Consider the following 13,464-nt stretch of genomic DNA (forward strand, 5'->3'; position numbering starts at 1 on the left):
CTAGGCACAATGGCTCAAGCCTGTAATCCTAGCACTTTGGGAGGCCGAGGTGGGCGGATCACCTGAGGTCAGGAGTTTGAGACCAGCCCAGCCAACACAGTGAAACCCCGTCTCTACTAAAAATACAAAAATTAGGCCGGGTGCGCTGGCTCACGCCTGTAATCCCAGCACTTTGGGAGGCCGAGGCGGGCGGATCACAAGGTCAGGAGATTGAGACCATCCTGGCTAACACGGTGAAACCCCGTCTCTTCTAAAAATACAAAAAATCAGCCAGGTGTAGTGGCAGGCGCCTGTAGTTCCAGCTACTCAGGAGGCTGAGGCAGGAGAATGGCGTGAACCTGGGAGGCGGAGCTTGCAGTGAGCCGAGAACACGCCACTGTACTCCAGCCTGGGTGACAAAGCGAGACTCTGTCTCAAAAAAAAAAAAACCCAAAACTTAACTTAGCTGGGCGTGGTGGCGGGCACCTGTAGTCCCAGCTACTCAGGAGTCTGAGGCAGGAGAATCACTTGAACCTGGGAGGTGGAGGTTGCAGTGAGCTGAGATCAAGACAGAGTGAGATTACTCTGTCTAAAAAATAAATAAAACTCTGCTTCTCACAGTGAATGGTATGGTTAGACAGTCACTAGAAGTCATAGCATACCTATATTGAACATCAATTTTTTTAGTGAATATCAGAGTATTATGACATTTATTATCTCCTAGACATCTCCTGAATATTCTGCATCTTCAAATGCTTGATATTCAGTTAGAGTAAGGGATGGGGTTAACAAGTGTACCTGGATATAGAACAGGACTTCATCTGCGTCTGGGAATTCAATCTGAAGCCTCAGAGGGCAGAATAAGGGGCAGTAAGTTCTCCCACAGTCTGATAGAGGGCTTCTTAGGAGATGATCTAAATGATCACTAGATTCTTTAAAAGGTATTCACAGGGCCAGGTGTGATGACTCACTCCTGTAATCCCAGCACTTTGGGAGGCTGAGGTGGGTGGGTCACCTGCGGTCAGGAGTTTGAGACTAGCCTGGCCAACATGGTGAAACCCAGTCTCTACTAAAAATACAAAAATTAGCTGGGTGTGTTGGTGGGTGCCTGTAATTTCAGCTACTTGGGAGGCTGAGGCAGGAGAATTGCTTGAACCTGGGAGGCAGAGGTTGCAGTGAACCAAGATTGCGCCATTACACTCCAGCCTGGGCAACAAGAGCAAAACTCCACCTCAAAGGAAAAAAAAAAAGAAAAAAGAAAAAAGAGGCCAGGTGTGGTGGCTCACGGCTGTAATCCCGGCACTTCAGGAGGCTGAGGTGGGCAGATCACTTGAGGTCAGGAGTTCGAGACCAGCTGGCCAACATGTTAAAACCCTGTCTCTACTAAAAATACAAAAATTAGCTGGGCGTGGTGGCACATGCCTGTAGTCCCAGCTACTTGGGAGGCGGAGGAAGGAGAATTGCTTGAACCCGGGAGGCGGAGGTTGCAGTGAACCAAGATCATACCACTTCACTCCAACCTGGCGACAGAGCAAGACTCTGTCTCAAAAAAAGGAAAAAAAAGAAAAGAAAAAGAAAAAAGGATATTCACAGGATTAGAAAGCTGTGGCTTTCCCCATCCTTGCCAGTCTCAAGACAAGAGGCCTTTCAGACAAACCTCTGAGAGAATTGTAGTGCTTGCAGGCAGGAGAGATGAGACCTGAGTCCCAGCCTGCTATACAGTTGAAGTATGTCAGCCTACCCAAGCTGCCACCAAAGTGACATGCCAAGAAGCTGCAGTGTTCCCTGGAGTTGAGGAGGCAGGAAGACTGCTATCTGTCTCTTACTTGGAGCAGTCCTTGATGGGTGGGTGAGCATAGAAGGCTAGCAGTAATTAGTCACACTTGCACCAGCTGGTGGAACAAGTAGACTCCACAGTGGGTAGCTGAGCCATCTAAGGGGATTCTACCTATGAAGGAAGAAAGAATCCCAACAGAGAGGCTGCAGGTAGGGCTCTAGAAGGAGGGAGTTGGGTGGTGGGCAAGAAGTCAGCAGAAGAGAGCACTGGCCTGTGTGGGGTTCTGCACAGTGTGGTGGAGACACTTGAAGGACCCACTGGCACCTTCCACAACAGGACAGGCTTTAGGATAAAGCCAGAAGCTACACAGGGCATCAGCTGAGTATGAAGGCCATTGCCTCATTTTGTTTCATTGGTTCTCCCCCTTGCCTCAGCTCTGGAGTTGCCACAAACAGCGTTGAGATCAGAGGAAGAGTGGAGAAGCAAGGAGAAGGACAGTTAACAGAGCATTGCTGCATCCTGCAGTGTAGAGGAGGGAAGAAATTGGAATTGGCTTGGGCACGGTAGCTCACGCCTGTAATCCCAGCACTTCGGGAGGCCTAGGCAGGTGGATCATTTGAGCTCAGGAGTTTGAGAACAGCCTGGCCAACATGGTGAAACTCTGTCTCTACTAAAAATACAAAACTTAGCTGGACTTGGTGGCACATGCCCGTAGTCCCAGCTACTTGGGAGGCTGAGGCAGGAGAATTGCTTGAACTTGGGAGATGGAGGTTGCAGTGAGCCAAGGTTGCACTACTGCACTCCAGCCTGGGCGACAGCAAGACTCTGTCTCAAAAAAAAAGAAAAAGAAAGAAAAGAAATTGGAATTGGATGAGAGATTAAGATTTTGATTTTAGCGGAACAACAATTTTTGTGGGTTTTTTTGCCTGACCTCACGCACACGCTTCATTGGCTCTTCCTTCCCCTCCTTGATAGGCATCTCAGGCAGAATCCATTTTTTTTTTTCTTTTTTTTGAGACGGAGTCTCGCTCAATCGCCCAGGCTGGAGTGCAGAGGCGCAATCTCGGCTCACTGCAAGCTCCACCTCCTGGGTTCACGCCATTCTCCTGCCTCAGCCTCCCGAGTAGCTGGGACTACAGACGCCCGCCACTAAGCCCGGCTAATTTTTTTGTATTTTTAGTCGAGACAGGGTTTCACCATGTTAGCCAGGATGGTCTTGATCTCCTGAGCTCGTGATCCGCCCATCTCGGCCTCCCAAAGTGCACCCGGCTGCAGAATCTATTTTTTCTGTCACTTTAATTGTGCCGTTCCCGGCTGGGCGCAGTGGCTCACGTCTGTAATCCCAGCACTTTGGGAGGCTGAGGCAGGCGGATCACTTGAGGTTAGGAGTTCAAGACCAGCCTGACCAACATGGTGAAACCCCGTCCCTACTGCAAACACAAAAAATTAGCCAGGCGTGGTTGCAGGTGCTTGTAATCCCAGCTACTCGGGAGACTGAGGCAGGAGAATCGCTTGAATCCGGGTGGCGGAGGTGGCAGTGAGCCAAGATCTTGCCACTCTAGCCTGGGCAAAAGAGCACAATTCCGTCAGAAAAAAAAAAAAAAAAAGTCCGGGTGCAGTGGCTCATGCCTGTAATCCCAGCACTTTGGAAGGCCGAGGTGGGTGGATCACCTGAGGTCAGGAGTTCAAGACCAGCTTGACAGCTTGACTAACATGGTGAAACCCCGTCTCTACAAAAATACAAGAACTAGCTGGGCTGGGTGGCATGCGCCTGTAATCCCAGCTACTTGGGAGGCCGAAGTGGAAGAAGTGCTTGAACCCAGAAGGCTGAGTTTGCAGTAAGCCGAGATCGTGCTATTGCACTCTAGCCTGGGTTACAGAGCGAGACTCCGTCTCAAAAGAACAAAAACAAAAACAGCCAAAAGTAAGAGATACCCAGGGTTTTGTGTAGGTATAAGGGGAGGGGCTTCCATTCCCTCTGGTGGCATTCCACCCTCCCGGTTCTTCAGTGTGTTCACCATCCCAGAAGCTCTCCAAACCCTATTTGTGGATTTTTATGGAGGTCTCATTATGTAGGCACGATTGATTAAATCATTGGTCATTGGTGATTAAATTCAATTTCCCACCCTGCTCCTCTCCCTAGAGGTTAATGGTAGGGTATGGTATTAAAGGTCCTAAACCTCTATCATAGCTTGGTCTTTTTGGTGACCTACCTCCATCGTGTAACACAGGTATGAATAGATTTGCATGTCCAAATGGCTGCTCTGGCTATAGGAGGCTATGAGGTAGGTGGGGGGAGAGATAAAGCACTAAGATGACTTAGGCTCCTTTTTTTTTTTTCTTTTTTTGAGACAGAGTCTTCCTCTGTCGCCCAGGCTGGTAGAGTGCAGTGGTACGATCTCGGCTCACTGCAACCTCCACCTCCTGGGTTCAAGCGATTCTCCTGCCTCAGCCTCCCTGTTAGCTGGGATTACAGCATGCATCACCACACCTGGCTAAATTTTGTGTTTTTTTAGTAGAGATGGGGTTTCACCATGTTGGCCAGGCTGGTCTCAAACTCCTGACCTCAGGTGATTCGCCTGCCTGAGCCTCCCAAAGTGCTGGGATTACAGTTGTAAGCCACTGTACCCGGCCCTAGGTTACTTTTTTTTCATTTTTGAGACAGGGTCTTACTATGTTGCCCCAGACTGGACTTGAACTCCTGGGCTTAAGTGATCCTCTCACACAGATGGGAGGACAGATTCATGTGCCACTGCAACTTTAGGCTAGGTTTTTGTTTTGAGCAACATGGTTGAGAGTGATATTATTCCCTAAAAGAGAAATATGTTTGGGAGGAAGCTGATCTAAGTCAACTTGGGTAGGCTGAATTTGAGGTATCTGTGATTCACCTAAATGCAATGTCAAGTAGAAGCTGGATATCTGAGCCAGAAGCTCAGAGGAGTGATATGGACTGCACAGACATATTTTGAAACCAAGGATAGGCAAGAGGAGAAGGCCAGGAACCCTGCTGACATGTTCCTCACTGTATTTCAGACAGGCCAGCTTTATTGGGGGAGGAGTAGAATAAGAAGGAAGGGAAAACCAGGTGGTTCCCAACAGGTCAGTAGCAGGACTTGAGGGAAGGAACAATACATTCACGAATTCATCATTCATTCAGTTAGTCAGCATTTACTGGACATCTGCTGTGCCACGCAATGTGCCGGAGATACAGAGATAACTAAGACATGTTCCTGCTTTTAAACAGCTCACAGTTTAGTAAGGGGAAGTAAATGTATTTGGAATTCCAGAGTGAGCTATGTAGAAACCTATACAAGGATGATTAAGGACACAAAATACAGAGTGGGCTGTGTTATTTGCAGAGTCAAGGAAGACTTCCAGAAGAGGTGACATGAGCTAAGTCAGAATTTACTGGAGTGATGGTCACACCCACGTGAAGTTGGAGAAACTGCTCAGAGGAGGCCAAGGGATGGCATGGTTGGTGAGAGGTTTCCAGAAAGATTGGAGGAATAGAGAATGGAGAATGGAAGACAGATATAGAAGGGCCCAGACCAGAGATAGGACCCTGGATGAAAGTGACTGGAAAGTACTTTATAAATTCAAAATATACTAGGTGGGAGGCTGAGGCAGGAGAATTGCTTGAACATGGGAGGCACAAATTGCATTGAGCCCAGATGGTGCCATTAACATTCCAGCCTGGGCAACAAGAGCAAAACTCCATAAAAAAAAAAGAGTGTATATATATATATAAATATATATAAGTAAATGTATATTTATATATAAATATAAATGATATATTTATAAATAAATGTATTTATATTTCTATAATATATAAATATATTTAATATATAATATACAAATATATTAAATATATTTATGTTATATTTATATATTTATTTATATTTATTTATTTATATATAAATACATATATTTATAAATATTTAACATATTTATATATTTATTTATAGTTATATATTTATATATATATGGAACTGCTCTGAAACCAAAAGATACGTCCCAGACCTGGCCAGATTGCCCCAACATTGTCCCTTTTTCTGAAAAAAATTAAGTACAGAGCATTTGGCTGTCTGTAAAGAGAACTGTCTGTGAGGAGATTCTATTAGGAGAGGCTGTTGAATAAGATGACTGACTGCTAAGCATCTTTACAACCTGATGGTCATATTTGTGATGCTGCTATAATGCAATTAAAAGTGTGGTTGAGGCCGGGCGTGGTGGCTCAAGCCTGTAATCCCAGTACTTTGGGAGGCCGAGACGGGCAGATCACGAGGTCAAGAGATCGAGACCATCCTGGCTAACACGGTGAAACCCCGTCTCTACTAAAAATACAAAAAACTAGCCGGGCGAGGTGGCAGGCGCCTGTAGTCCCAGCTACTCGGGAGGCTGAGGCAGGAGAATGGCATAAACCCAGGAGGCGGAGCTTGCAGTGAGCTGAGATCCGGCCACTGCACTCCAGCCTGGGCGACACAGCGAGACTCCATCTCAAAAATAAATAAATAAATAAAAGTGTGGTTGATTAGAATACTGTGCCATGTGAATGTTCATGTGACCCTGTGCTTCCTGGCATGAAATTTACAGCAGGAAGTTAAGTGACTAAAACAGTTGCACATCATCTATCTGAGATGTGTTAACTGAGGTGAAATTGAGGCTAACTTTTCCTAGAAGTAAATGGGTAGGCTTCCTCAGGGATTTAGAAGCCAGGAAGATGAGTCATTCAGACCTAACTTTGAAAGATTATATATTTATTTAATGCTTCATCAGAGAACTGAATTGATTGGAGACTAGACTTCTGAAGAAGACCCCTTCAGCTTACCAGAAAGAACAGGGACTTGATTTAGTGCCAGACAGGCTTAGGTTCCAACAGTGGTTCCTTCAGGAGTGTGACAGATGCTATACCCAGCATCTGTGAAAGGAGAAATAATCACCTATTCTCCTTCAGTTGTTTAAAGGATTAAATGAGATAAAGGATTAAAACATCTATCACCGCTGGGTGCGGTGACTCACGCCTGTAATCCCAGTACTTTGGGAGGCCAAGGTGGGCGGATCACGAGGTCAGGAGATCAAGACCATCCTGGCTAACACGGTGAAACCCCGTCTCTACTAAAAAATACAAAAAAATTAGCCTGGCGTTGTGGCAGGAGCCTGTAGTCCCAGCTACTCGGGAGGTTGAGGCAGGAGAATGGCGTGAACCCAGGAGGCAGAACTTGCAGTGAGCCGAGATCGTGCCACTGCACTCCAGCCTGGGCTACAGAGTGAGACTCCGTCTCAAAAAACAACAACAACAACAACAACAAAAACATCACTTGGCTGGGCGCAGTGGCTTACGCCTGTAATCCCAGCACTTTGGGAGGCCGAGGCAGGCCGATCGATCACAAAGTCAGGAGTTGCAGACCAGCCTGGCCAACATGGAGAAACCCTAAAAATACAAAAATTAGCTGGGTGTGGTGGTGCATACCTATAATCCCAGGTATTCGGGAGGCCAAGGCAGGAGAATCACTTGAACCTGGGAATGGGAGGTTGCAACGAGCAGAGATCAAGCTGCTGCACTCCAGCCTGGAGAGAATGAGACTCCATCTCAAAAATAAAAATAATAATAATAATAAATAAAAGAGAAAGAAAGAAAAGAATGGCTACTCCATAGGCACAGCTGCCTGGTTGGCTACTTTTTTTTTTTTTTTTTTTGAGATGGAGTTTCGCTCTTGTTGCCCAGGCTGGAGTACAGTGGTCAATCTCGGCTCACCGCAACCTCCGACTCCCAGGTTCAAGCAATTCTCCTGCCTCAGTCACCCGAGTAACTGGGATTACAGGCATGTGCCACTATGCCTGGCTAATTTTGTATTTTTAGTGGAGACGGTGTTTCTCCATATTGTTCAGGCTGGTCTCGAACTCCCCACCTTAGGTGATCTTCCCGCCTCGGCCTCCCAAAGTGCTGGAATTATAGGCGTAAGCTACCACTCCCAGCCACCTGATTGGCTACTTTTTAATCATTCAAGTCTTGGCTTAAATAACCTTTGAGTGGTTAGGGAAACCCTCTCCTTCCCTAACCTTTCAAATCTAAAGTAACCACCGATAGGCAGGGTATGGTGGCTCATGCCTGTAATCCCAGCACTTTGGGAGGCTGAGGCTGGTGGATCAGTTGAGCTGAGAAGGTCGAGACAAGCCTGGGCAACGCGGTGAAACCTTGTCTCTACAAAAAATACAAAAATTTTCGGGACTTGGTGGCTCACACCTGTAGCCCCAGCTACTCAAGAGGCTGAGGTGGGAGGATGGCTTGAGCCCAGGAGGCAGAGTTTGCAGTGAGCTGAGATTGAACCACTGTACTGCAGCCTGGGTGTCAGAGCAAGACCGTCTCAATAAATAAATAAATAAATAAATAGCCACCAAGTCTCTCTGTTTCAACAATGTTATAATTATCTACATGCCTCATTATTTATCATTCACTTGTGCATTTGTTTCTCTTTCTCACACACAGAAACACAGACATACACACTAGCAGGTAAGCTCTGTGTGTGAGTAGGAGCCTTTACTTATTTTATTCCGTCGCTATATGCCCCATTCCTAGAAATAGTGCTTAGCACATAGAAAAACTGGATAGTGACTAAGATAATAAGCTCCGGCACCTGACCTACCAGCTCTGTTTCAAAGCTGTGTGACCTTAGGCAAGTTACCTAATCTTTCTGTGTGTCAGTTTATCCATCTATAAGGCTGGGATGATTACTGATAGTATTTATCTCATATGACACCGGGAACATGGCACGACCTCAATAAATAGTAGCTAATACCATTTTTTTTTTGTTTTTTTGAGATAGAGTCTCGCTGTGTCACCCAGGCCGGAATGCAGTGGCTAAATCTGAGCTCACTGCAACCTCCATCTCCTGGGTTCAAGTGTTTCTCGTGCTTCAACCTCCCTAGTAGCTGGGAGTACAGGCAAGTGCCATCATACCTGGCTACTTTTTGTATTTTTAGTAGAGACAGAGTTTCACCATGTTGGCCAGGCTGGTCTCAAACTCCTGACCTCAGGTGATCCACCCGCCTTGGCCTGCCAAAATGCTGGGATTACGGGAGTGAGCCACCATGACCGGTCAGTAGCTATTACCATTATATACACCAGCATTCGAGTGTTTGTTCGGGGAAGAAATAACGTCAAATTCACCAAACATCTTTATCTTAAAAATTTAAGAAGTGTGAACTGGTAGTGCAAATATGTGGCATAAGAACCAGAGCTCTTTTTCTTAAACGCTGGGTCTCAGTCACCCTGTTCCCTTTCCTGCCACAGTCATGGTGACCTCCCTAGCCTTTGAAAGTCAAACCCTTAGGATAGTTGTGAGCAACTGCTCACAATTACCGGATCCAGCCTGATTCTAGCAGAGGCAAAGGCTGCCCTTTCCTTAAATTGTCTGGGACCAGGCACCTTTACCAGAACCGTGGAACCTAGCTGCATGTTGTGACTGGCCCTCATTCAGTATTATGTTATTTATTTATTTAATTCATTCATTTTTTGAGACGGAGTCTCGCTCTGTCGCCCAGGCTGGAGTGCAGTAGCGCAATCTCAGCTCACTGCAAGCTCCGCCTCCCGGGTTCACACCATTCTCCTGCCTCAGCCTCCCGAGTAGCTGGGACTACAGACGTCCGCCACCGTGCCTGCTAAATTTTTTTGTATTTTTAGTAGAGACGGGGTTTCACCGTGTTAGCCAGGATGGTCTCGATCTTTTGACCTTGTGATCCGCCCGCCTTGGCCTCCCAAAGTGCTGGGATTACAGGCGTGAGCCACTGCGCCCTGCAGTATTATGTTATTTAAACGTAGCCGTTTAGATGTTTATGATTAAGCCATTTTTTAAAATTACATTTCCACTTAAAACAGTAAATGCGTTAAGTGATAGTATTCGAAAAGACTGTATGGCAGAGCTGGGTTTTTTTTCCCCCTAGGGGAGCCGAAATGGGGAAATCTATAATAACTAGCCATCAGGTAAAAGTGTGCGGCCGCAATAGACCCAGCAGAGGCGGCCGATAGACGGTTAAGACTATACTTTTAGGAATCATTTCTATAGCTTGCCATTAGAGAAGCTTTTCTGGACGTGTGGAGCACTGGCAACTGCGAGGAGACGCAGTGTTCTCTCCTGAGCCTGAAACCTGCAGTTGGTGTTGCTTTGCTGCAGCTACTGTTTGCCATTGATGGATGATTCTTCTTTTCCTCTGAGAGAGCAAGCGGGAGAGGACGCAGTCTGAGTGGTTTCTCTTGTTCTTCCGCTTAATGGAGGAGGAAGCTGCTTCACGCAGTTGTCATTTCTAGTATTTCTGTGCTTATGTTAATTATTGCTTTACGGGTCTTCTTTTCTTTTCTTTTCTTTCTTTTCTTGAGATGGAGTCTTTCTTTGTCGTCCCGACTGGAATGCATTGGCCCTATCTTGCCTCACTGCACTCTCCACTTCCCAGGTTCAAGTGATTTTCCTGCCTCAGCTTCCCGAGTAGCTGGGATTACAGGCGCCACCACAACGCTCGGTTAGTTTCTGTACTTTTAGTAGAGAGGGGGTTTCACCAAGTTGGTCAGGGTGGTCACGAATTCGTGACCTCAAGTGTTCCACCTGCTTCAGCCTCCGAAAGTGCTAGGATGACAGGCGTGAGCCACCACGCACGGCCAATTTTGTGTTTAACGAGGTGATTTGGTTGTCAAATAGCAGCCTGCGTTTTGGTGTTGGGGATAGGATTTATGTAGTTTTGCTCTCCACCTAATGTCAATACGTATCTCACCTATTTTTCAAGCATTTGCCATGTTCTGCTTTTTGAGCAATGGGAGTTGGAGCCTACATTCTGAGTTACTTAGGAAAGCAGTTGGAAGTGGTTTTAAATGTGCTTTTAATATTTTCTTGCCAGGTACGGTGACTCATGCCTGTAATCCCATCACTTTAGGAGGTGGAGGTGGGAGGATCGCTTGAGGCCAGGAGTTTGAGACCAGCCTGGGCAATATAGCCAGACCTTATGTCTACAAAAAAATTGTAAAAGTAGGCCAGAGTGGCGGCGACTGCCTGTAGTCCCAGCTACTCAAGAGGCTTCAATGGGAGGATGGCTTGAGCTTCTGGGAGTTCAAGGCTTCAGTGAGCCCTGATGGCACCACTGTTCTGCAGCCTGGGCAACAGAATGAGACCCTGCCTGAAAACAAAAGTTTTCTTAATCACTTAAATATTTTTTTCCCCTTCAGTACCATACTTATTTCTCTTGTTTCTTTAGTAAAATGGAGTTTAAAATTAACCTGTTGGTGTTCTGGTTTTCATTTTCTGTCTTTCTTTCTCTCTCTCTCTCTCTCTCCCCCCCTCTCTCTCTCTTTCCTTCCTTCCTTCCTTCTTTTTTTTTTTTTTGAGATGGAGTCTCAGTCTGTCACCCAGGCTGGAGTGCAGTGGCATGATCTCAGCTCACCGCAACCTCCACCTCCTGGGTTAAAACGATTCTCGACTGGGCGTGGTGGCTTATACCTGTAATCCCAGCACTTTGGGAGGCCGAGGCGGGCGGATCACCTGAGTTCAGGAGTTCGAGACCAGCCTGGACAACATGGTGAAACCCTGTCTGTACCAAAAATACGAAAATTAGCTGGGCATGGTGGCACACGCCTGTAATTCCAGCTAATCAGGAGGCTGAGGCAGGAGAATTGCTTGAACCCGGGAGGCAGAGGTTGCAGTGAGCAAAGATAGTGCCAAAGCACTCCAGCTTGGGTGACAGCGTGACTCCGTCACAAAAAAAAAAAGTGATTCTCCTGCCTCAGCCTTCCAAGTAGCTGGGACTACAGGCGCGCGCCACAAGCCCGGCTAATTTTTGGTACTTTTAGCAGAGATGGGATTTTGCCATTTTGTCCAGGCTGGTCTCGAACTCCTGATGTCAGGTGATCCACCAACCTTGGCCTCCCAAAGTGCTGGGATTACAGGCATGTGCCACCGCACCTGCCCTCTTTTTCTTTTTTCTCACTTTCTCACTTTCTTTCTTTCTTTCATGTATGTATGTATATATTTTGACACAGGGTCTCTCTCTGTAGCCCGGGCTGGAGTGCAGTGGCACGATCTCAGCTCACTGCAACCTCTGCCTCCCGGGTTCAAGGGATTTTCCTGCCTCAGCCTCCCAAGTAGCTGGGATTATAAGCGCCCACCACCATGCCTGGGTAATTTTTATATTTTTAGTAGAGTTGGGGTTTTGCCATGTTGGCCAGGCTGGTCTCGAACTCCTAGGCCCAAGTGATCCGCCCACCTCGACCTCCCAAACTTTTGGGATTACAGGCGTTAGCCACCATTCCTGGCCTCAATACAACACTTTTGACACAAGATATATGGGGGTTGTTTCCCCACATATGAGGCAGTTCTCCAGCAGACACCGTGCCTGGCCCTCTTTTTTCATTTTCCTTCTTTTTCTTGTTTTGTTTTGTTTAGTTTTTCAGACAGGGTCTCCTGTCTTCCAGGGTGGATTGCAGTGGTTGCATTCTCAGCTCACTGCAGCTTTGCGCTTCTGGGCTCAAGAGATCCTCTTGGGCTGGGTGTGGTGGCTTATGTCGGTAGTCCTAGCACTTTGGGAGGCCAAGGCAGGCAGATCACCTGAGGTCAGGAGTTCAAGACCAACCTGGCCAACATGGCAAAACACCATCTCTACTAAAATTACAAAAATTAGCTGGGCATGGTGGCACATGCTTGGAATCCCAGCTACTGGAGAGGCTGGGAAGCCAAGATCAGGCCACTGTACTCCAGCCTGGGCGACAGAGCAAGATTCCCTCTCAAAAAAAAAAAAAAAAAAAAGATCCTCTTGCCTTAGTCTCCTGGGTAGGTGGGACTACAGGCTTGTGCCACAATGCCTGGCTATTTTTAAAACTTTTTTGTTGCCCGGCTGGGTGCGGTGGCTCACGCCTGTAATCACAGCACTTTGGAAGGCCGAGGCGGGCAGATCACAAGGTCAGGAGATCAAGACCATCCTGCCTAACACGGTAAAACCCTGTCTCTACTAAAAATATAAAAAATTAGCCGGGGGTGTGGTGGTGGGCGCCTGTAGTCCCAGCTACTCAGGGTGCTGAGGCAGGAGAATGGCGTGAACCCAGGAGGTGGAGCTTGCAGTGAGCCGAGATAGTGCCACTGCGCTTCACTGCTCTAAAGACTGTGTCTCAAAAAAAAAAAAAAATTTTTTTTTTTTTTTTGCCCAACCTGGGCAACACAGCAAAACCCAGGGTCTTAAAAAAAAAAAAAAGAAAAAAAAAAAGGCCAGGCGCGGTGGCTCAAGCCTGTAATCCCAGCACTTTGGGAGGCCGAGACGGGCGGATCACGAGGTCAGGAGATCGAGACCATGCTGGCTAACACGGTGAAACCCCGTTTCTACTAAAAAATACAAAAAATTAGCCGGGCGAGGTGGCGGGCGCCTGTAGTCCCAGCTACTGGGGAGGCTGAGGCAGGAGAATGGCGTGAACCCAGGAGGCGGAGCTTGCAGTGAGCTGAGATCCGGCCACTGCACTCCAGCCTGGGTGACAGAGTGAGACTCTGTCTCAAAAAAAAAAAAAAAAAAAAAATTATCAGGTTCCTCCCATTTTCATTTATCCCTCTGGGTTCATGATATTTAAGAAAACTCCAAAAGAAACATTTTCTCCTCAGGAAATGTCTACACCACTCTTCCATAGATGGCCCTTCCTTAAATTTTTTTCTTTTTTTTTTTTTTTTTTTTTTTTTTTTTTTTTT

General features: G+C 46.8%; 1 protein-coding gene and 1 non-coding gene across 5 annotated transcripts in view; both read left to right on the forward strand.

Moving 5' to 3' along the window:
• TEX14 (testis expressed 14, intercellular bridge forming factor) overlaps positions 1 to 13,464 on the forward strand; it is a 143,382-nt gene that overhangs the window by 43,212 nt on the left and 86,706 nt on the right. The window contains exon 3 of one of the 4 annotated variants that reach the window (XM_025361602.1): positions 2,191 to 2,314. The exons of the other annotated variants lie outside the window; for them this stretch is intronic. The gene's annotated coding sequence lies outside the window, so the exon portion shown is untranslated. The remainder of the gene's footprint in view (positions 1 to 2,190; positions 2,315 to 13,464) is intronic. 4 annotated transcript variants of the gene reach the window in all.
• On the forward strand, positions 9,789 to 10,002 carry LOC112610527. The gene has a single exon (XR_003116411.1). It is a non-coding gene; the product is annotated as a small nucleolar RNA U3 (small nucleolar RNA).

This window comes from Theropithecus gelada, chromosome 16 (assembly GCF_003255815.1).
Source record: "Theropithecus gelada isolate Dixy chromosome 16, Tgel_1.0, whole genome shotgun sequence".
Classification (NCBI taxonomy): Eukaryota; Metazoa; Chordata; class Mammalia; order Primates; family Cercopithecidae; genus Theropithecus; species Theropithecus gelada.